This window comes from Canis aureus, chromosome 29 (genome assembly GCF_053574225.1).
Source record: "Canis aureus isolate CA01 chromosome 29, VMU_Caureus_v.1.0, whole genome shotgun sequence".
NCBI lineage: Eukaryota > Metazoa > Chordata > Mammalia > Carnivora > Canidae > Canis > Canis aureus.
Window position 1 is genome coordinate 3,073,652 of NC_135639.1, and position 22,994 is coordinate 3,096,645.

Consider the following 22,994-nt stretch of genomic DNA (forward strand, 5'->3'; position numbering starts at 1 on the left):
TGACTATCATAAATAAATAAACATTTAAAAAAAAATAAAAAAAAAGATAAAAAAGATACTATTTATAGTAGCAACAAAAAAATAAGGACCCAGGAAAAACATCACAAAAGATGGGCAAGCCGTTTATGAAAGAAACTGTTAAAAATTGGCAGACACTAAGGAAGACCTACATAAAAACATAGGAAAGATAGAGCATATTCCTGAGGAAGATTCACACCAGAAAGATGTTATTCTCCCCACATTAATTAATTAATTATAGATGTAAGCAGCTCCAATGAAAATACCAAAGGCTTTTTTCTAAGAATCTGACAAGCTGATTCTGAATTTGTATAGACGAGCAAGATGGGAAGACTTATGCCACCAACGTGAAGAGTTAGCCTAAAGCTATGGTAATTAATATAATGCGGTATTAGTACAGAAAAAGAACTATAAAGGAAAAGAATCACAAATTCAATTATGTTCCACTACATGAAAATTAAGAACCTCTGTCCACTGAAAGGCGGTAGAAGGAGAATGGAGAGGTAAGCCACGAACTGACAGACAGTAACAGCAGCCCGTGCGACAAAGCTCTGGAATCCAGAAGGTAAAATTCTCCTGTAAATCAGTAAGAAAAGGACCTCGCAGTAGAAATATAGGCACAAGGGGACGAGCAGGCATTCTGCAAGAAGAATCATGACTGGTGACATGAAAAGATGCTCCAATTCGCTGGTAATCAGACAAAGGTAAATTAAGATCACAATGAGATCATTATTTTCCACCTGGTAGGTTAGCGATGATCACAGCAGTTTCCAAGTTTGGGGAAGGATGACATCAATTGTGTAGGAGCCTAACCTGCCTCCACTGTTTTTACGAAACAGTTGTGGTCGTGTGGTCCTGTACGCTGAGCAGTGGTGGCAGCCTTGGGCGTACAGCAGGGAGACGCGGTCACAAATGTGCCATGAAAGTAGAGGATGAGAGTGATCAGAGCAGCTGTGGGTGACAGACAAAAACAAGAGGACAGACAGGAAAGCACGTCCATGAACAGCGGCAGGGTCGCAGGGAGGGCTGCTGGGACGCAGAGACAATGCACAACCAGAGGTGACTCAGCACGTGAGGTCTCAAGCGGGAGGAAGCCAGGCTCGAACACTCGGACCACGTTTTATAAGATGCTCTTCTGAAAAGTCACAACGGGCCACACTAAAGATGTTGTTGAGCGCAGCTGGGTGGATGGTGAAGCCCTACACGCGGGCTAATGTAACACAAACTCAGAAGACCCCTAAGAGCAGGGCGGGGAGCGGGGACCCGGGGGCAGGACGGGAGAGGGGGTGCACAGGTGCCGGGCAGATCCGCGCCGAGCTGGCTGGCACCTGTCCCTCACGACTCACAGCCATCTCACACACTGCTTAGTGCACACCAAACAACACATCACTTCAGGAGGAAAAAAGAAGGAAGGGAAGAGGAGAGGAGGGAATGAAAGCAGAAAGAGAAGAGAAAAAAAAAACAGCACCAAAAAACCACCAAAGGTCAAACTAAGACAGTAAAGAACAAAAATCTGAAATCCTGGGCACTGGGAAAGGGCAAAGAATGCTTTTGCTCAGGGCCACAGGCCCCACTAAGGGAACCCTTCAGCACTACATCCTTTGAGACAGCAACAGGCTCATGTCTGTTGCACGCCGGCACTCCATGTTGGGCCCCGTGTGCAAAGTTCATGTGTAACCCCAAATCAGGTAGTTAACACATGTGCCCGATGCCCTGACTTCCCCCGCGGCCCCGGTGATGCACGGCGGCCGAAGTGACCTGGCCACTGGCATGTGGTAAGAGGCTCAGTGCTCGTCCAGGGCATGTCTGGCAGCCGTCACCCAACCATGGCCCGCGTGGTTGTCACATTCGGGTGGACAGCTGTGAGGACACGGGCAAAACCCTTTTAGCATCCCGCATGTCCCTCTGCAGGGCACGTGTCGACTGTTCTCAGGTCTGTGCGTGGCTGTGGGAGAAGCACAGTCCAAGCCACCAGGCCTGCTCTGTGTGCTGAGCACTTCACACTAGCTACCCCGGGCACCGGGCACCAAGGATGGCCTCGGCTTATCCATTCCCCAAATGCAGAGTTGCAGAGAGCTCTCCAGCGGTCAGGCAGGCAGCAATGCAGGAGGTTAATGTTATCACCACTATTAAAGCAACAGAGGTACTAACGGTGGTTGGTGTGTGAGTTCTGGCAGGAAGGAACACCCTCTTCTCCTGTCTGGTCTCATCTTGCACAGCATGAACATGCCAGAATGACAGCCTTCAGCAGAGCACCTTTCCAGTGACACCTCGCATTAAAAATCACAACAGTGACAAGGGAAGAATAACCTGAGTTCAAGAGGCTCTTGATTTCCTCTGACTTTCTAATTCTGGTCCTCTTGGTATGGAGTTGAAATGATCCTCCTTTGCAGTAAAAGTACAAATAAAGTTCTTTAAATATCTTAACAGAGAGTCAACTCATGCCTATCAGCTTAGCCCTACACCTGCCACCTGGGACTCACCTGCGTGGCATTCTCACTGCTGACCAGGATCTAATGTGAGCAGCAAAGACTGCAGGACCTTAAACACAGGAAAGAGGCTAAGACACAGGCAGTGGAAGAGTAGAGAAGTCACCAGAAGAGGGTGAGCCAATTCAGAATGTAGCTGACCCAGCATCAGGCCCGGTGGGATTACCAAAGCCCAGGAGGCAGGGTCATCGGGAGTGAGAACCCTGGGAGCGGGGACAGAAGGGCCAGAAAGGGGCCCATGGAAGGAGAGAACTGAAGTACTCTCTTTTAGATCAGACAAGGAACAGCCATGCCTGGCACTCACACCCATGGTCCTGGCCTCCAATCTCCTGCCAATGGCCACATCTACCAGAGGTCAGAGGGCACGGGCACCAGCACCAGGAGGGGTGGCTCTGGCAGCCAACTGGCAGCTGACCTGTATACTCTCCTAAGGCTCATCCAGACTTCTATCGCACTCCTGGGTGACACACTCCTCCTGAGAAGGCCCTCTCTCTGTGCATTCCTCTCTCGACCCTCTTCCATCCTCTACCCAATCAAGGAAGACCACTGGAACACTGCCTCACTGGACTGTCATTCTTACTTCCCTAAACAACATGATACCTTCTATTTAAGTTGAGGATCCACAAGAAAATAAAGGAAAAGAAAGTCACACAAAAACCATTCCTGCATTTGGTTATTCAAAAATTAAACCAACATTAAATGGCTTACTAGCCCTTAATTAAAAGTTTAGGACAAATTCCTCCCACAAGAAAAGGTTTCTCTCTCCTGAATAGATGATACCCTTGTACTAAATTATACAACGAGTGCTGGGTAACTCCTTTCCCTTTTCACCGTGGCTTCCTGTATGCCCAATGACAGGTTGCATTGTACGTACATAAGCTATTTTCAGCCCAGCTTTCCTGGCATATTGACTTTCTTAGTGCATGGTTCTCTGGCAATCACAACTACCAAATACAGTCATGAAACAGAAAACAAACATAAGTCTCTGACAGAAGGCAAAATAGCTGACACAAAATCCATGTGCTAAGGGTCAGGCTCTGGAGCCAGCCTGCCTGGGTTAAAACAATTATAGGTATGTCCCCTGTGTTCAAGACAGAGGAAAACAGGATGCCTGAGTGGCTCAGTAGTTGAGCATCTGCCTTTGGCTCAGGTCATGATCCCAGGGTCCTGGGGTCGAGTCCCCATCAGGCTCACCGCAAGGAGCCTGCTTCTCCCTCCGCCTATGTCTCTGCCTCTGTGTGTGTGTGCCTCTCATGAATAAATAAATAAAATATTTTTTTAAAAAGACAAAGGAAAATAAAAACATGCTTAAGATATAAAAAGCACCCCAATGGAACTCAGATGTAAAATACAGTATCTAAAAGGAGAAATACACCTGGTATGATTCATAGATCAGATACAGAAGGGAAAAATTAGTGACAATGAAAAATATGTTTTAAACTATCCAGGCAGAGAAAAAAAAAAAAGGACTGAAGGAAATGAACAGAGCATCAGTAAGATGTGGAACAATATTAAACAATCTGACACACATTGAAGTCACCCCAGAAAAAGGCAGAAAAATATTTGAAAAAATATTAACCATTTCTTTAAATTTAATGAAAAAACTACACTCACAGATGCAAGAAACTCATTGAAACCAAAGCCTTAGAGACATAAAGAGAAGTAAACCAAGGCACATCATAATCAAATCACTGGAAAAAAAAAAACTGATAATGAAAAACCTTGCAAGTGGCCAGAACAGGGAAAGGGGACAGATACCATGCAGAGGGGAAACATTAAGCATGACAGCACACCGGTCCTCTGGAGCTATGTGAGCCAAGATGAAATGGAATACCATATTTAAGCATGAAAAGGAAAAAAATAGTCAATTTAGAATTCTATAAGCAGCAAAATATCTCTCAATAATAAAAGCAAAACAAAGGCTTTTTCAAAAAAAAAGAAGAAGAAGAGAAGAAGACAGTTTGGGTACTAGCAGACCTGTGTTTGAGAAACACTAGTGCAAGTTCCCTAGGCATAAAAAAAATGATACCAGATGGAAAAATGGATTTATATAACGGAATAAAGAGCATGTGAAATGGATAATATGCCAATAGATATAAAAGCTGGGGGAGGGTTCCTATTTTCAATCTTTTTAAAAGATAACTCACTGCCTAAAGCAAAAACAATGATATATTTTGGAGTTTGTACTATATGGAGAAATAAAACGTATTAAATGAGTACAATGGGAAAATGGGAGAGGCTGAAGCTACTATCATAAGGTTCTCCCACTGTATGTGATGCTAATAATGTCACATGAATGCAGACTATGATAAGCTAGACACATTCACAATACCCTAGAGCAACCACTAAAAAGCAGAGGAAGGAGAGAGAGCTAGTAAGTATATATAAAACCTAAGCTAATATCATTAAAAATATATATTCACAATTCTCAATAAGTTTAGGACTGATATAAGAAAGTATGTCCTCTGATCACAAGGTAATTAAATGGAAGATCAGTAACAGAGGTATCAGGAAAATCCCACACTATTTGGAAATGAGACACTTCTAAATAAGCCATGTGTTATGGAAGGAATCGCAGAGAAAACTGGAACTCACGAGACACTGAAGGAAAGTAAGACGACACAGCCATCGGGAGATGAATTCCAATGAGCTTTATGCTCCAAGGGGAAATTTGGCCCTAAGCGTCAATGTGAGAAAAGACCAAGGGTTCAACTCAATGATCCAAGCTTCCACCTTACTAAACCCAAAGTGAGCAGAAGAAGGGAATAATAAAGAGAAGAAATCAGTAAGAGATAAAAGAGGGAAACCAATTATAACAAAAGTTGGTTCTCTGAAATGGACAAACCACTAACCAGACCAATTAGGAAAAAAAAAAAAAAAAAGAGAAACACAAATTACCAATATTAGTAATAAAAACAAGGACCTGACTTAAATCCTACAGATACTCGAAGGACAATAAGAGTATTAAAATCACTTTGGGCCAATAAATTCGAACAAATGAGATGAAATGACCCAATTTTTTGAAAACCTCAAATTACCAAAAAGTCACTGAAGAAGAAAGAAATGACCTGGATAACACTCGGCCTACTACAGAAACGGAATGCGTAGTTAACATCCTTTCCATAAAGAAAACCCCACACCAATACGGCCTCACTGGCAAATCCTAGCAGACATTCAAAGAAGAAACGATATTAACAGCATGCAAACTGTTCCAGGAAATAAAAGCCGCCGACCTCATGAGTCTAGGATTGCCCTAATTCCAAACCAGAAAGACTCTCCCAGAGAAGAAAGCTACAGGTCTGTACCACCCCAGAAACACAGACGCAGAAGTCCCCAAACAGTAGCAAAGTGAACCCAGCAACGCGTAACAGCCCTGACACATCGAGCCATGTGGGGTCACCCAGGAATGCAGAGTGGGTCTAATACACCAAGGGCAAGCAGTGGGACTCAGTATACTCATGGCACCAGGGAGAAAACTTCCCCAACGTGACAAGAGGCACCCAGAGCAAAGCACGGTGAGGACCACACTTCACAGTGGGTGAGGATGAGGCAAAGAGCAGTGAACAGCTGCTGAAAAGGAAAAGAAGAGGCAATCCTCCTGCCCTCCCACCCCACAACCTCAAGGTCAAGGGGAAAAAGCCAGGTTCATGTCAGAATGTCTGGACGAAGTGATCAAGCTCATGGTCTTTATTCCATAATCTCAACAATTTTCAATATTCCGTGCCCGACGGGAAGCGCTCGGGAGCGCTCCAGCAGCAGAGCGAGGTGGTGGCTGTCTGCACGGGACAGACTCACCCATGAAACAAACGCTTTCCTTGTAGGAATGAGGAAGGACCTGTGGTGACTCAGACTGGGGTACCCAGCAGACATCTCCTCAAAAATAAACGGTGCGAGCGCGTCACTGTGACATATTGACGGTATTTGCTGCTAATGGTAAATTGGGAGCTTTAAATGGTGATTACAACTTTAGGAGACATGTGTCCCCCACCTCGCCTTATCGATCGCCCGGTTCTAAGGCCGTTCTAGAAAGGCGGTGATATTAACAAGCATGGGTTTCAACACTGCGTTATGAAACTTGTCAACATTTGGAAGATGTGTACAAACCAGCAAACCAGTATTTTCCAAAAGACCAATGAATAATGTAACAAAATCATTCAAGGTGCAAGACACATCAATCGATTTCCACGTAAGCGAGCACAAAGAGCTCACTAAGGGCTCAGATTCCACACAGCAAAGAACCTTCCAGAAGCTAACACTTTCTTGTCGAGTTCTGATGCCATCTCACAGAATATCCACAATTATCTGAAAGAGCTATTAAACTGCCTTTCCTTACCAGTTATTTGTATGAAGCCGGACTCTCTTGATACGCCTCAACCCAAACACATCATGGTAGACAGAGCAGGAACAGGTGCAAGATCTGGCTGCCTTCTATTAATCCAGTCATTTAGAACACGTGGAATAAAAGTAAACCAATACCGCTCACCTCACCAATCTTTTTTTATGGAAAATAGTTACTTTTCATTTAAAAATGTGTTGTTTACATTAGAATGTAATAGGTTTATTGTTGCTTAAATGAATTACTAAATGTTAAGTTTCTCAGCACTAACTTCTAATGTGGTAAATTTGATATATGACTCACAGAAGTTCTCTAGGGTCTCTAATAAGTTTTTAAGAGCGCACAAAGTCTCTGAAACCAAATCACGTGAGCCCACTGGTGTGAGGGGAAGAGTGCCGAGACTACACCTGGCCATACCCCACCTGTAGTCTTGACCCCCTGCAACCAAGGGGCTTTGCGGGACCTAATCCCTCCATTGGCAAACAGGAGGAAGAACAGAGGAACACCCCCGTATCTTCCATCTGACATCCTGAGTGTAACCAGAGGACGTCCCAAGAAAATAACCACTTTCCCAGCTTTTTAAGTACTCTCTACTACCTTTACCTCTGCCACCACCTGTATAAACTTTTCCATAAAAATTTGATTAAATCTCTCCAGGAGACTTCCTTATAAAGCTCCACTAGAGAATGTATCATTATTTCAGCTTAGAGTTGGAAACAAGGGGGGGAGAAAGAATCCTTTGGTGTAGCAAGTCAGTGCATGAATACAATTCCATATGAAAACATTTAAAATACATTAGATTTTTTGGTCAAGATGAAAGACCAAAAAAAAAAAAAATCAAGCAATCTATTCTAATTGGGTTCCCATGGTAACTGTACAATTGGGTTTTTCAATATAACATCCCAAAGGCCCAATGCACACTTGTAAAATATACTTCAAACAGCCTGAATTGTTTTTACGTTACAGCACTCCCAGGAAGATCAATTACTATCCATCCCCACCCTGACTATTAGTGGCAGGACACGTTAACACTGCTTGCCACATTAACATAAGTCATATAAGGAGCACTACATATCACAATCATTATATAAAACTAATCACACGCTTCAGATTCATCAAACCTGCTCTGGGTAATAAACCGATACCACGGTTGTCGCAGAATCATGTTTACGAAATGTAAGAAATCGAGCCCAACTACATGCCACACCATTATGCCTCTCTTATTGATTTCAAGGATAAACAGAATCAATCATTAATAATTACATTATAAGATGGCCCTCAAGGTTAATCATATTCTTAGAGACTCTCACTATGGAATTAAACAACAAACATAGCTGTGCTAATAAATAAATAAATAAAACATAACTGAGAATTCAAATCCACGTTTTAAATATTAACAGCACGCTATGAAGCACAGCACAGTCCCTCACTCGGGATTCCAGCCTCCCCCACATGGACCACAGTGGTTGGTCCCTGCCAAGCGGCATTCCTGGGCCCGGTGCTGGCCCACACAGCAAGGCACAGAGCCCCAGCCACAGCTCAGCGACAACAGATCCACTAGGTAAAAGTTTACAACTTGAGTTTTCTTTGCAACGAGCATAAAGATCCCTCCACAGTTGATGCATTCTGCAGATCTACACCCCATAGCACGAGCTGGTGCTTGGGCAGAAGTAAATTTAACAATCTCCTGCCTTTTTGGGTCCCCTCATCAATGGCTACAGATCTAACACAGGCCAATCTGGTGCAAGTGTAGGCCAGCGGCTTCCAGTGAGGAATGTCTCACTAGGTCCCCAACTCAACAGAGACTTCCAGAAATCCTGAAAGACAACGTAGCATGGAAAGTAGCAAAGTGCATGATTCTTAGAATTCTAGCTGGTGTCCAACAAGATGACCACAGGCTGCTCCTTGATCCACGAAGGACTAGAGCCTGAATTGACCAATGTCAAGGGAAAAAAACAAACAACCAATACAAAATCCCAACCAGCAAATCTAGGCTAGTTCCCCAACCCTCCTCTTGCCTAAGAATCCCAGTCACTCAGCTCTTACACCAGACTCTCCCCCCAGCATCAGCAGCTGGGAGCCTCGACAGCATCTCAGAACATATGCACCCAGTGCCACGATGTCACCGGGCCCTCTGGGCATCTCATGCCTTGCCTGCCACGTCGCTTTCTATGATCTTTGGGGTTCCCGGTAACAAGACACAGATTTCTGTGTATTCTGTTTTCTATTCTTCCTATATACACTCACACCTTCAGGGATGCCAGGACCTAAACCTGAGAACCAGCCTACATGACTTTTGAGCACTATCTCACTACAAGTTGCCCTTATCCCCAAATTCCAACTTTATACACAAACCTCACAGTTCTAGAGGCTGGGAAGTCCAAGATCAAGGTTCTGGCTGACTTTATGTCTGGTAAAGGCTCTCTTCCTGGCTGGCAGATGGCTGCCTTCTCCCTTCTGCCCTCAAATGGTGGGGACAGGGGTGGAGGTGAGGCACTGAGAGGAGAGGAGTGCGGAGGGCACAGGAGGAGCAAGGAAAAGAGATCTATCTCCACCAATCCTGCTGGACAAAGGTCTCACCTTATGACCCCAATTCATCTTCATTTAACTCCTAGGGGTCACTCTCCAAATACAGTCACAGAGCTTAGGGCTTCAACATCTGAATTCTGGGAGGATACGCTCAACCCTTGGCTGGGCCTTCTACCAAGTCTAAGTCCACACCAGCCTCGGAGGGCTCCCCATACAGATTCCAGCATCGCCTTCCACCAAGTCTAAGTCCACACCAGCCTTGGAGGGCTCCCCATACAGATTCCAGCATCACCTTCCACCAAGTCTAAGTCTACACCAGCCTTGGAGGGCTTCCCATAGAGATTCCAGCATCGAGAGATGAAACCAACACACTTGAGTGTGAGTGTGTGGCCCAAGGGAAGGGCCCAGGCATTGGAGGGACTCGGGGAGGCTGCGTTTGGGCTGAGTCAGAAGAGGCTCTCCAGGCAGGGCAGGAGAAGGCTCTGGAAAGAAGGAGATGGGGTCTCCCACTCATCCAGGCTCAGAGCAAAGCTTGGTGCACAGGCTTCTAGAGAAAGTGCCAGAACAGATGTGCATGGCCATCAGGCTGAATGTGGCTTCAAGATGAGTCTCTCAGGCTCATCCCATCTGGCATCTGGGTGGGTGGAGGGATTCCCTTAAAGCATCTTTAGATCCTTGCCTTCAACAGAAGGAGGAAGAGGTGGTCAGTGGCTGACTCTCCCTGGTCTCATGTCTACATGCTAAGCTTCCACTGCCTGGCACCTGCTGAAGCAGTGCCCTTGTCAGGCACCTGGCCTCCTTCCACGTAGGGTTCAGCTTTCCCTAGAAGCTTCTCTGGTGCCCTCATGGACAGAAGCAGGGGACTGTGTGGGGCTTGGGAGGCAAAGAAACCAAGGTCGTAGAAGGTGGACTGTGGCAACTTCTTCCTCCATGATGCAGGACAGGAGATCTGAAAATCCTCATCATCTAAACCGGACAGAGGTGCCAACACTCACCTGGCTTCCCAAAGGTAACCCCCCAGTCGAGGTAAACTCCAGGTGGTCTGGGGCCAGTGCCCTACTGCAGTAGCAAGCACCCAACAATACAAACAGACCAGAAACAGGGTGCATGGGTGGCTCAGTCAGTTTAGCATCTGACTCTTGATCTCAGAGTTGTGAGTCTAAGCCCTACATTGGGCTCCACATTGGGTGTGGAGCCGATTTATTAAAAAAAAAAAAAAAAAGCACAGACCAGAAACACAAGCATCGAACTATCCAAACACACTAGAAACATGGGCAGCCACAAAGTGGCTTTTCATTAAGTGGGATTTTCTACATGAACATCAGGCCACAACCCAAGGACAGCAAATGTTTGCTTCCAACACTAAAATTATTGGAACCGCTTACTTAAGGCCAATACAAAGGAATTTTTAACTAATCCGTCCAAGAAGCCATCCTGCCTTAATTGTCATGATACACAGTGGCTGGGAGTAGATGCACGTCGGGCTCAAAGGGTTCTGAGCAAGAAACCTCACCAAACAGGACAGGAAAATCACTCAGGAAACCAGAACCAAACCTCTGGAGGCTCTTCTGGGGTGATCAATAGTCCAGACAACACCACAAGGACAGCAATGGTGATCTCAGTTCAGAAGGAAATGCTCTGATTACACAAAAAGCTAAGAGGAAGTCTTTAAAGCCCATACTTTTGTAGGAAAAAAAAAAAAAGGCAACCATAAGTAGGGGTTACGGCTCCAGCCCCACATGGGCTCAAGCTATTGGGAGAGTGACAGCCAGGGCATCACAAGGACCCTGACATGAGGGGGCCAACCCCCCGGCTCACTCAGGAACTCCGGGTTTAGCTCTGGAAGCGTGTGTCCCCGGGAGGCCGCTGTCACCCACGACCAAGGCAGAGCTCCCGGGGAGCCCGCCTGCTGCTGGGCAGAAGACCTTTACGTGGTTGGTCGTAGTCAAAAGGGTGAATAATGCTGAAATCGTAATACTATTTACTCAATTCTAGAACCTGCATATTCGTTCTGATAGTTCTTGGAACAAACTTCAGGAGGAGCAGCCGAGGAGCAGCCCCCGCAAGCTCCCTGCAGACGCGCTGGGGCCCGCACCCCGCCAGCGCCGGAGACGGATGGGCTGGGGTGGGTGCGGAGGGCGCTCCTCGGCAGGCCCGCCGGCGGGACGCACCGCATCCATCTGACTCGACAGCTTAATCTGATGATAACACGATGGTGACAGAAACAAATTTTTCTGCACAATAAAGAATAGCACACATGGGCTTTTCTTGGGATAGCTAGCTAAATTCAGTAACTTTTGGAAATACATCATTTCTTTTTCTTTTTTTTTTTTTTTTGCCCATTTTTCTAGGAACTTCCACTTGAGTGTGAAAAGCCTCACTAACAAGAGCAGCTGCAAACACAGAACACAGCCCTGATCGGACGCTCAGGACCCCTTCCCTCTGCTCTGCTGGGTCCCGGCCCTCCTGCAGGGTCACGGCCCACACGGACGTCATGACGTAACCGTGACAGGTTCAGCGCACAGAGACCTTGAAGCCTCGTTTCTAGGACCCGGGCCACACTGTGGCCTTAACCACTGTGGGGTGTCCACAGGCCGGCACAGCCAGGCGGCCTCGACACACCCCACCCCTGACTCCACGCAGGCCATTGGTGCCTTTCCGTCTGTCCTTCCAGCACGCCAGCCGGTGGCCACCCAGGACCCTCCCGGACACTGTGCCCAGGCCTCCATTCGCAAGGCCGCCCACCTCTCATGGCTCAAGCCGCCCTCATAAGTCATTCTCCCTGGGGGACCTGCTCCAACCACCTTCAACCACTGACGCCCCCCAACCAGGGCCTCCCGCACCCCAGTGTGCCTCCAGAAGCACTGAGAACCTAAGACACGGGCACGCGGTGGACAGGCCCGCTCCCCGCCAGACGCCCCAGCAGGTGACCCCCAACGGGGTCAGACAGGAGCACAGCCTGAGGACACGGGCCGCGCAGAAGACCGTGGAGTCTTTGCGGAAGGAGACCAGGCACACGCTTTCCTTCTGATCTTCATTCCGACGCAACGGTGCACCCCGAGCCTGGCAGTTTAGTTTCGGGAGCCCGCCAGCACCGGCAGGGTCGTACAGGTCCCCGCACCTCCGGAGGACGGGCTGGGTGCGAGGGCCGCTAACGAGCCCCCTCGTCCCTGCTGACACTTCTGCCCGAGCGAGGCTACAGGAAGGCAGCCCCCCACTCCCGAGCCCAAATGCCAGCGCGACGGAAGGGGTTTATTTACCCCCCCAAGGCCAGATCTTTTTCTCTAACTTCCCCAGGATCGCTTTTCTGTGAATAAAAAGTATATACACCACATGTTTTTTCCTTTCTCATTAAAAAAAACTCATTCTAAACACAGTCATCTTCCATGACCCTCCTCCCTCACCGCACGGCGCTCCGTCAGAAAGCCCTGCGGGACCCCTCGGCCTCGCACAAACTGTCCCCAAACCACCCTTGACCCGGGGCACATGACCGGACTGTGTCACCCGCCACGTGCAGCAGAGGCCGCCCACCGCCTGACCTTCGTCCTTCCTCCCTGTCGTCCCTGCCTCCCCTGCTGATGACTCGGTGGCCCCACTTGGGAAGGTCCTGAGCCCAAGGCTCAGAGAGAACAGTCCCCTTCCTGGCTGACCTTGTGCTAACGTCAGGGCTCCTTTGCAGCCCCGACCCCCACCCGAACTCCAGCCGAACTGCTCACAGATGCACCTGCACCCCGGAGTCCACGCTCCCACTGCTCAACCCGCAAAGTCCCACCCACAGGCCACCGGGACAAACCTCACAAGTTTCTGCACAGATGTTTCACCCACCCCTGTAGCAGGCATCAGGACCAGGTCTACGGTGCATCGGGACTTGGTGATGAGCATGGCTGCAGCCCTGGAACACAGCCTGGGACTTGGTGCCCTCCTCCTTTCTCTGGCTCCCACCCAATTGTCCTCCCACTCTCAAACACTGTATGGGGTGTAGACGAACGCCTTCAGCAAATGGCAAAGCTCACACAGGCACGGTCCCGCGACGTCCTCACCGCGGGCAGCCCTGTATTAGTGGTCTGTGTACTGGGAGGTGTCGTGAGCATGTCAAGCAGGGACAGACATGAGAGCACTGTTTCTCCCCCAATGCTAAGGACAGTGCTTGGTCACACTGGAGTTCAGAAAATCTAAGTGAACACACATAGGTATGTATTTATTTACGCCACATCTTGCCCCCAAAAGGACCCGTGCCTGGTTCTCACTTGACCCCTGCAAAGGCAGTGACACAGCCAGTGGGCCAACCCGGAGCTCTAGTCCTATCCTGTGCGCCTTGTGCAAAGCACCCAGCCTCTCCCAGAGAATAGCACACATGGGCTCCTCACACACAACAAGGAAACCATCGGTGTCCACAGGATGCGAGAAGTCGGTCCACATAAAGCAACCCGCGCAGTAGGCCTTCAATGAATGCTATTACCAGCAACACCATTATTGCAGTGGCCAGAATCTTCTGGAACTTGACTAACTCTACCAGGCTGAACCATGAGGGGAGGGTAAAGACAGACCCCAAAATAGGGCCCATTTCCACCCACACATATTACTGAGGATTTTCTCTTTCTGACAAAGCTGACCTAACAGATTGCCCCGCCCCTCACTACTGGGGTCTGAGCAATCACACTTGGGAAAATACTGTGCCATGCTGGTGCCACTGCTGGCTCCTGACCACTGCCAGTGTCGGGCTCTGTGTCACATCCTTCAGCAAGCTTTTTCAATGTAACAGATGATTACTGTCGAGCCTCCCGGGGCTGTCGGAGATGGGCAGTGCCCCCCCGGGGAACACACCTGCTAAGCCCACTGGCCCACGAGGCACAAGCCTGCCGTCAGCATGGCACCCCTGACCACTCACCACACTGCCCCCTGAGTGGGAGGCACCTGGAGGCCAACCGCCTGGGCAGCTCCCAACAGTGTCCACGGTGAAACAACGGAGCTGGCAGCAGAGGATACCACCTCCTTAGAGACAAGAAGGATTTTAGACACCTAGCAAATTCCCCATGGGCTACATCATGCTCCAGACCAAATAGAAGTCCGTGACCACCTGGAATCACAGACACACCGGAGGCGGAGCACAGGAGCCAAGAACCATCACTAGTCCTGCCTCCTCTGAAAAACAGCTTGGTGGCCCTAAGCTAACATATGCCAACTATTACTGTTATTCGGGGCTCACCAGGGCCTGGTGTGATCTGCACATGTGACTCCCTCTCAATAGGCAACCACAGCCCTATGAGTGATAGTGTCATTTCCCCTAGTTTTGGGGAAACCAAGGCTCAGAATAGTTATCTAACTGTCCTCAAGGTGATATAACCAGTAGAGCCAAGTCCAAACAAGCAGTCTTGTTAGCAGCGGCTGCCCACTTACCCCTGTGCAGGCTGCCCCTAAAGGGGACTTGGGTTATGAGTAAATCCATAAAACAAGGATGCTGGCTAGGCTGGAGGGAAACCAGGATTTCTGGTAGGTTCCTCCCTGCCTTTTCCAGGTACAATCTCATCCACAAATGAGATAATGGTTCCAAATGAACATTTCTATCCAGGCGGTGCCTCATACTTTATTATTTCATATGCTGATACTCATCCAGACAGACAATTAAGTGTGATCACCACCATCAGACAGATGAGGAGGCAGCTTGGAGTTCAACATTTGCTTAAAGTCGCCCAACTAATTGCGGCACCTGGATGGCTCAGTCAGTTGAGCATCCAACTCAGGGTCATGAGATCGAGCCCCACATTGGGTTCCACACTGGGCATGGAGCCTGCTTGAGGATCTCTCTTTCCCTCTCCCCACTGTGCATGCTAGCGCTCTCTCTCTCTAAAACAAAACAAAACAAATAGTCACCCAACTAGTAAACAGCACCACCAAAATCCCTCCCATGTTCTCTCTGACGCCACTCTTCCTACATAAAAACCCAACTCAGTTCCACAAAAACACATTCAGTGGTGTATCTGAAAGTTCACCCTCACCCGAGACCAGGAAAATGCTTCTACCCCCAGCAGGGAAAAAAAAGACACCAGCCAGTCAAAAGGAAAGACAGGAGGGAAATATAATATGGCTGTCCATGCTTCACTTTGTTTGTAAAACTAATGCCAAAGTTTTGGTAACATCTGCATCTTTTGTCATAACCACAAGACCGAAAACTATAACGCTATGATAACATGTTGGGTGTGCAATTTGAAGAGATTCACATGTCTCTGAGGAGTTACAAAACCATACACAGATCCATGAGCACAGGCAAGTGAGAACAACGTTGGCTGCAAATGGACCCTTCTGGAAGGGGAACTCCATTGCTCATCTGCACTGGAGAGCATTCTTTCTCAGCCATCTTAAAGATTCCTCAAGAGATGCTCAAACATTAGGGTCCCTAGAATGCCCTGAGAAGCCCGTAAAGACACAGGTCCCCAGGTTCTGATCCCACAGGTCTGGCAAGGGGCCGTATAATCCGCCTTTTTTAACCAGCACCTTCGGTAATCCTGATGCCAGCGGGGCTCAGACCACCACTTGAGAACGCTGTTCTGCTATGGCTCATGGATCTCCCACTCCAAGGAGAGCATCAGATCCCACATTCCAGTGGTCACTCTTACTAAGGACCCCGAACAACCAGGTCAAAATCTGAAGGTAACATCATTGGTCCCAACATGTAGGCCTTTTGACTGAGGAGTAAACTGTAGCTAACAATTTAAAAACAAATGGGAAGTAACCACCAGTTACTTATGAAATGTCCACATTTCAATGTCCCATCCCATATTTTGCCCCATGATTCAATTCTCTCTCTTCACCCATCCGGATACCTCTCAACGCCCACTGCAGGAATCGCCCGATCTGTCAATAAGGTAAGAGTTTTCTAAACTACTATCCATATGACTCAATTTGTCAGTAAAAACTGCCACCAGCGCTGTGCTTGCAGAAAAATGTCCATAAATGCATTATTGCGACTGGCAGATCGATGTCTATAATAAAAACAAATAGATTTAACAAGTGCCTGCTTTTACGAGTGGTGCCATTGGCAGACTGCGCGTTCAGTTTCGCCCCCAGACTTCTGGGAATGGGCAATGGAGCTCGGGCTGGATACTCTGCTGACTTCACAAGTGCTACCGGTAGGAAATTATTCTAACAAGACAATTTTTGAAGTGGTACAGTGAACATAGGAGGCATTTATAACTCTCTCACAATCCCTTTCACGGTTACACACGTACATAGACGACAACAAATTTAGCAACTGTAAGGAAATGTTTCTGTGGAACTTTTAACTGGTTTTTCCACGGCGGTATCACAAGCCAGAAGTTTACTCTGGGATGCGGGGCGGGGGGGGGGGGGGGGGCAGGGACATGAGGCCTGCCTCCCTGGAGACCCCCACTCCTCTAAGCCCCTGATCTAATTGAAAACAACTTGCCGTATCAAAAACAAGTTTCAGCATTTAACACGTAGTCAACGGTGTCACCGCCGTGTCAGTGGCCCCTGGGGCTGCCTATGTATTTAGTTATTTCTCTAAAGCAGACATCAGGAGCGTGGCAGCCACAGACTGGCTTACCTGCCAAGGATTCTGAGCACTTTGGCAAGACACTGTGACCGATTTACATACAAGCCACATCTGCCGAAACCACTCTGATTCCTTCAAAGGTTACAAAAGGTCACAAAATGATTTATTCCTCTTAGACAATTCATTTTAATAGCTACATACAGGAATAAGTCATTCACTATATTCCCATAATACGGTTTTCCCAAAATCTTGCACTGACCCCTCCATCTAAGCATTTTATTATTTATTTTTTACGTCAAAAGAAAATGACCCTTGCCAGTGACCAGCAAATATGCACCAGTTACCCAAATGCCACAAAACACACACGTGGCAGTATTTTGTCTACAATGCTGGGTCTCAGACTTTCATCTGCCTTTGCTCACGACAGGCCTCCAGAGCTAACAGAAGGGGACGTGCATCCTGTGAAGCAAGGGAAAACTGGCCCGCCTGCACGGCTCAAACCCCCTCTCCCATGCAGATAACCACAGACTTTCACTTTAAACCAAGAATGGGGTGCTGCGGGGTTTGTTTGCTCATCAGCACCTGAGAAGAATGACAGGGAATCCACTCTCACCCAATGGTAATGTTACAGTCCACACGTTCCCAATTTTTACAGTTTCAGGTTTTGTGTGAGTAACACTCTGAGCTAAGACCCAAGCTCCTTCAGAAAGCAGCTGTATCAAAAGCTACCCTCCCATAACCAGGGAACCCATCAGGGAGGACGAGGACGGCAGCCAAAGGAGCTCAGGGCCTTGCAGAGGCTGGGGCCCCAAAGTATGTGTCTGCAGTGACCCCAGACATGATAGGACGCCAAAACCCTCAGGGAAAGTGGATGCACAAGAGGAACTGTATAGGTCAGTAGTTAGGTAAGGTCACAGGGAAGCATAAAAACAAACCTAACAGATGACCACAGAAAATACTGTTTTGCTTCCATGCTTTTTCTACTAAGGAGACTACACTATAAACTGAAAACAGCCTTGAGGCCCAAAACATGGAGTCAGAATAGAACCGTGTTGCTGGTTTGAATCCCTGGCTTCTACATGTCCTCTGCAAAATAAGGAAGATAAAGACAGTTTAGCAAGGTTACTTCATTGAACAACACTGAGAAGCGCACCGTTGGGTTCCTGAGGCAGGAGCGCGGAGGAATGAGCTCTGCAGGACCGCCGGGGTGGCTCCTTCTCCCTCAGGCCCCCTGCCCTTCTTCCCTGCACGGACAGACCAGGCCCACACCTGCACACCGGCACAGGAAACTATGGGGCTGGAAGGCCCAAGTGGGGGGCCCAGGTGAGATCCAACTGATACCCAAGTGAGACCAAACCAGAGAGGAAAAGAAAAGTCTGAGAATCTCTGCTGAACAAGAGATGTTTCCATCACGTCCATGCCTAGTGCATTATTTCTTTAAACTTCCCCCTCCAGCAGTGAAGGCCTTTTTAAAGCAGGGTCTAAGAAGTCTAAAAATCTAGCTCTTACAATACAGATTTGTTTTAATAAAAAAGAATATTCACATAGAAAAGGTGCCTTACTATGGCTCTTGCCAGTGAGGATGGGTTCATCCTGCCCCCACAGCGTAACAGCCTCTGCTATTCCAATTCCGACTGGAGACAAGAACCCAGTAGAGATGCGACACTTGCCAGAGCAAGGCCAAGTCTCCTGGTGTCCTGCAGACTCTGGCCCTCGCAGGTGTGGACTTGGTGTGAACTGCCCTCAGGACAATGTGTCTGAGCTAACACAATGTGAGCTCTCTGTTGGCCCGGGGGCCGGACGGGGGGGGGGGGGGGGGGGGGGGGGGGGGAATGGCCAGGGGTGGGAGGAGAGCTCTGACATTGTTTCCTTAAATCTGTTTTACCCTTAGCATGCTCTCCTTTTTAATGTCTTTTTCACGTCTGTGTTTTCTCCACTGAAGGACTGGGAAGCAGCAGAGCCATCTCTTCCTCATCTGTCTCTGGGAGATGGAGAGGAGGGCCTGCCTCAGATGCTCCACGGTCCCTATTTAAAGAGCCAGCCGCTTCTTCGCTGGTTACGTTCAGCAGCTTCGTGCTCTGCCACATGCAGCAGAGGCGGCCCCTCTGTGGACAAAGCAGCCCCTCTGTGGGATGACTGTCCACCCACCTGACCAAGCAGACGCTGCGCTCTATCCACACAAGGTGCCTGGAGAACAGGAAACCAAGTACTGGGCAGAGGCCTTGCAGCCAAGACCATCCCGGGGGCTCAGGAAATGATGAGCCAGTGAGTGAGGGATGGATGAGCACTGCCCTACTGTCTCCACTGACCTGGGAATCAGGGTGCCCAGCGTGAAAGGCTCACACACTCCGCTTGTTTACCCCAAGTGTTTATGGAGGCAATTCGGGTAAAACGAATAGACACCAGCCACGATCATGAGGACCCCAGAACATGGTGTTAAACAGGGCAGGAGGCGTGGAATTCCGCCCAGGGAGGATGCTAAAGGCTCGCTGCAAGGAAGGGCCTGGGTCGAGGCCTCTGAAGCTTCCTGGGAACAGAAGGCGGACGGACAGCGTTCCTGGACGTGCATCAGCAGTATGCGGGGCAGGAGCGTGCACAGGGGAGGGCCTCGAAGGTGTTGGCCAAGTCGAGGTGCGACGGGGGCAGCCTGCAGCCCACAGCAGGCCACTGTCACCGCAGCTCAATGTGGTCCAGGAGCTGCAGGCCTGGGGTGGGAGGGCTGCACCTGGGCACATGTGAAACCTGGGCAGACTGTGGGTGGGGAGAGGCAGGCCTGGGGTGGGTGAGCCAGCCACACCTGGTGCACCTAGGCACATGTGGGACCTGGGCAGAGGGTGGGTGGGGAGAGGCAGGCCTGGGGTGGGTGAACCATACCTGGGCACATGTGAGACCTGGGCAGAGTGGGTGGGGAGAGGCAGGCCCAGGGTGGGTGAGCCACACCTGGGCACATGTGGGACCTGGGTGGGGAGAGGCAGGCCCAGGGTGGGAGGGTTGCACCTGGGCACATGTGGGACCTGGGTGGAGAGTGGATGGGGAGAGGCAGGCCTGGGGTGGGTAAGCTGCACCTGGGCACATGTGGGACCTGGGCAGAGTGGGTGGGGAGAGGCAGACCCAGGGTGGGTGAGCTGCACCTGGCGCACCTGGGCACATGTGGGTCCTGGGGGGAGGGTAGGTGGGCCGCACCTGGTGCACCTGGCACATGTGGGACCTGGGCAGAGGGTGGGTGGGCCGCACCTGGTGCACCTGGCACATGTGGGACCTGGGCGGAGGGTGGGTGGGCCGCACCTGGTGCACCTGGCACATGTGGGACCTGGGTGGAGGGTGGGTGGGCCGCACCTGGTGCACCTGGCACATGTGGGACCTGGGCAGAGGGTGGGTGGGCCGCACCTGGTGCACCTGGCACATGTGGGACCTGGGCAGAGGGTGGGTGGGCCGCACCTGGTGCACCTGGTACATGTGGGACCTGGGCGGAGGGTGGGTGGGCCGCACCTGGTGCACCTGGTACATGTGGGACCTGGGCGGAGGGTGGGTGGGCCGCACCTGGCGCCCCGGGGCGCACGTGGGGTCTGGGCGGAGTGGATGGGGCGCCGCAGGCCCCACACCTACGGCAGGGGAAGGAGCCCACAGAGCCACAGGCCCCGAGGACTCGTCGGCCTAGGACAGGCCCTGCCGCGGGCGGAGGGCAGCAACCAGACACTCACCGTGTCGCCCAGGCCGCCGACGGCGAGGAGCTGCGAGCGCACGGACGCGGGGGCCACGGGAGCGCGCGCCGCCCGGGCAAGTCCGGGGCGCGGGGGGCGGGGCCGAGACGCCGGGGGGCGGGGCCGGGCGCGGGGGGCGGGGTCACCGCGGGGCGGGGCCTGGGCGTGACGGAAGCGCGGCGGGGGCGCGGGAGCCGCCGCGCGCGGAGGGGCCCGGAGGGGGCGGGGCCAGGAAGAGCGGCGAGGGGCGGGGCCGACGGGGACGGGGCGGGGCCGACCCGCGAGCGCGCGCCCGGCTCGGAGCATGCCCAGTGCGGCGGCGCCCGGGCCGACCCCGCTGCGCGCAGCCTCGCAGCCGCCTGGCGCCGCCCCGCCGGGTCTTCCCGCCCTGGGGCCGGCCTCTCCCGCTCCCGCCGGCGGCCTGGGCCCCGCGCCTCCGTCCGCCTCTGCCGCTCTGTGCCTCAGTTTTGCAAATGCCAGGCCCGCGCCCCGTGGTGCGTGCGGGGAGCGGTGGGGAGGTGCGCGCCGGTGCGCCCACGAACCGTGTTGCGGGCTCCGGGGGCGGCAGGTGCTCGGAGCGCGGGGCCGCCTGCCTGGGCTCCAGGGGGCAGGGACCCGCAGGACTCCAGGCGCCTTCCAGGTCGCTGCACGAGCAGAGAGGGCTGGGGGCCGAGGGGGCCGATCAGGGCCCCTCAGGTCCCTCGGGTCACCATGGCCTAGATGCACCCAGATTCCTGGGCCCTGGCAGCCAGGCCAGCCTCGGGGCCATTCAGTGAGCACAGGGGTGCCAGGCCCTGCTCCATGCTGTGTGCACATTCTTACAGCGGAGCTGAGCTCCCCCAGAAAGATACATCGGAGTCCCAACCACCACCCCCAACCCCCAACCCCCCATCCCGACTCAGAATGTGACCTTATTTGGAGGCAGGATCTTTGCAGAGGTAACAAGTTACAGTGGGTCATTGGGGCGACTGGGGTCCTTGAAAGCAGAAGGCCAGGTGAAGACAGACACAGGGAGGGCTGTGTGAAGACGGAGGGCAGAGTGATGCATCCTGGAGCCAAGGAACAGGTGGGGCCAGAGAGGCATGGGCAGCACCCATCCCTAGAACCTTCAGAGGGTGCACAGCACTCTCCACACCTTGAATTCCAACTCCTGGGCTCCAGAGCTGCGAGACAGCGTGTGTGTTGTTTCCAGACACCCATTTTTGTGGTGCCCTTTATGGCAGCCCCAGGAAACACTATAGACACGTTGTATCCAGCTTGATGGGGCACAAGGCCCCCTGGGAGTATCCCTCAAAGCTTAAGAGAGGTCACATACCCGTTGTTCCCCATCTATGCAGCTCCTAGGTTGTCTTCTTAATGGGAAAGAAATCTTCACTCTGCCTCTGTGCACAACTACTCTATTGGGATATTCATGACTTGCATGGCTCAACATAGTAAGATTGTTAATAAAAATTTGTTCAAAGAACCAAGGTTGCTTTGTGATAAGCCCCAGTGACTCAATAGGTGCATCGTGGATCCTCTCAAGGTCACCACCCAGGGTCACACATCGGCTGGGACATGTTCAGAATAGCTGCCTCTGGAAAGTGAACTAGGCCCTGGGTACACACTGCTGTTCAGATCAAGTACTTTGCTCCAGTAAGACTGGACCCAGCCTCAGAATCCTTCTCAGTGCTGCTCCAGGCAGCCAGCGGTAAGCACTTAAGCTAAGAAAGCAAGAGAAACAAAACATCTTTGCCGTTTGTTCTGGTCTTTTCTATAAGCTCCTGTGAAACTTATAACGCCCCCCCATCCCTCATTCCTTTGTCCCATTATACCCACATCCTCACCTACAAGCACTTTCTATTGTTTAAAGCAACACAAGGATAGCCCCAAATCTGGGAGATGGCTTGGCGAGTAAGTGAGGTCAGGAGATTTGGGGTGCAGTCCTGCCAGCCTCTCACTGTGTAATCCACCGGACTTCTCTGTTTGTAGGATGACGGAACTAGGCGGACAAGGTTCCTTTGTGGTTTCCCATCTGTGGTTTAATAAATCATATCCCATTCTTCAGGTTCCCATGAACAACTTTTTGCAAAAGAGGTGGAAAAACACAGGAGTGTATGCTCAATGTCACTTACTTCTTCAAGGGGCCTCCCTGAATGTCCTTTCAGATCAGCCAGCTTTCTTGTGGGCACTGGGAACCATGTTAATTTGCATCGTTTCTTTAAACAGCCAAATGGATACCTTTCAGGTTAAACAAATGAACATGACATGTGATTGCTTTCAATGATTTGCAACCCAAGAAATTTGTTTAATAAGCCTTTCTTTCCAAGCTACTTTTGTGACATTAGAGACCATTTACAACAAAGCTGTCTTCAGTATTCAAACTTAATCCTTACTACCCTGCCTTTGGGAAAAGAAGGGATTTTATAATG

The 22,994-nt window shown here is 50.5% G+C and overlaps 1 protein-coding gene across 1 annotated transcript in view; it reads right to left on the reverse strand.

Moving 5' to 3' along the window:
- The window catches only part of MGMT (O-6-methylguanine-DNA methyltransferase), a 283,175-nt gene extending 262,495 nt beyond the window's left edge, over positions 1 to 20,680 (reverse strand). The window contains exon 1 of the mRNA XM_077877201.1: positions 20,584 to 20,680. The gene's annotated coding sequence lies outside the window, so the exon portion shown is untranslated. The remainder of the gene's footprint in view (positions 1 to 20,583) is intronic.
- Between the last annotated feature and the right edge of the window lie 2,314 nt (positions 20,681 to 22,994).